The sequence below is a fragment of the Mandrillus leucophaeus genome, unplaced genomic scaffold (assembly GCF_000951045.1).
Source record: "Mandrillus leucophaeus isolate KB7577 unplaced genomic scaffold, Mleu.le_1.0 Scaffold420, whole genome shotgun sequence".
Lineage (NCBI taxonomy): Eukaryota > Metazoa > Chordata > Mammalia > Primates > Cercopithecidae > Mandrillus > Mandrillus leucophaeus.
In genome coordinates, this window is record NW_012104477.1 from 200,792 (window position 1) to 202,611 (window position 1,820).

A 1,820-nucleotide genomic window follows, 5' to 3' on the forward strand; every position below is an offset into this window, starting at 1 on the left:
TTTTTTTTTTTTTTTTTTTTTTACCTTTTCTGTGGTTGCAAAACTGATGGCTTTCCTGAGTTGCAGGGCCCAAGATGCAGACAACCTCATCAGTCTCTGTTCCTGAGAGACCAGGGCCTACTATGTACATGCCAAAGTAGAGGGTCCTCTCTTTGGCATGGGAGCAGGTGACTCCTTCATGTCCCTCTCCCTATCCCAAGCCCCATCCATCTCTCAGATGACAGGAGTGGAGGCCAGAAGACCCTGACTGTTCAGGTTCTCCTGGGTGACATCCCCTGGTCCCCTGATGCCTGTCTCCTCCTCCTCACCCGCTCCACCTCCAGGCAAGGCTCATCCTTAGGCACAAGATGCCTGCATTTCCTCTTTTGGCTTGGACTGTCATTCCCTCCAGAATTCATTCCTCACACTGTTCCTTAATAAAATCCATCTCAAAAACTCTAGATTCCTTCCCAGCCACTTCCTAACCCAGGAAATAAGTAGCAGCTGTGCCCTTTCTCTCCCTCTTTCCCTGGCTGGAATTTGGGCCTCAAGCTTCCCATCCCACTGAGAAGTTCCAAAGCAAAGACTGTCACAAGCATATAAGTGGCTTCCAAACCGAGGGTCCTCAAAATCAGTGCTGCAGAGGGAGTCCCAAGGCCCCTCCAAGCCAGTCAGTCACCAGTGGCACCTACAAGCAGAAACTGTCCCTTTTCTAATCACAGCAGGAGAGGACCATGGAAAGCTGTGATAGCCTTTCCCTCTGACACCTTGGGTGGCAAGGACAGTGATGGGCATGACTGGACAGAGACGAGTGGGCAGCTGATGGAGAGGGGACACTGGCCTGGGGGTCAGGAGACATGTATTCTTACCCCAGCTATGTCATGGACACCTAGGTAACATTGTGGCAGTTGCATTCCCTCTGTAGCCTCAGCACCCTTGAATGTAAACATAAAAGGGGTCTCTCTTGGCTGAATGTGGTGGCTCACACCTATAATCCCAGCACTTTGGGAGGCAAAGGCAGGCGGATCACTTGAGGTCAGGAGTTCAAGACCAGCCTGGCCAACATGGTGGAATGTTGTCTCTACTAAAAATACAAAAATTAGCCGGGCGTGATAGTGGGCTCTTGTGATCCTAGCGACTCAGGAGGCTGAGGCACGAGCATCGAACCCAGGAGGCAGAGGTTGCAGTGAACCCAGACAGCGCCACTGCACTCCAGCCTGAGCGACAGAGCGAGACTCCGTCCCAAAAAGAAAAAAAAAGGGGGCTTTCTCTTCCAGCTGTAATGTCCAAGGAGGCTCTGAAGTGGTAAGTCCAGCTTCCACACACACCTTCATTTTGACAATGCTCAGGACCGAGAGGCAAAGCTGTCCCCATTTTGGGAAGTGATCAGGGCTGCTCCTGAGGTAAAAGGGAGAAATGCCTGTGGCAACAGGAAACCTATGCCTGCCATCCTCTTGTCCCCCCTGTTAGTTCCAAAACAGGGTCCCAAATGCCCAGTACACTGGTGAGCTATTAAATTTGTTAATAAAAACTATCTTGGGCCGGGCGCGGTGACTCACGCCTGTAATTCCAACACTTTGGGAGGCCAAGGCAGGTGGATCACTTGAGGTCAGGCATTCGAGACCAGCCTGGCCAACATGGAGAAACCCTGTTTCTACTAAAATACAAAAATTAGGCAGGCGTGGTGGTGGGCTCCTGTAATTCCAGCTATTCAGGAGGCTGAGGCAGGAGAATCGCTTGAACCTGGGAGGCAGAGGTTGCAGTGAGCTGAGATGGCGTCACTGGACTCCACCCTGGGCAAGACAGAGCGAGACTCCCTCCCCATTAAAACAAACAAACAA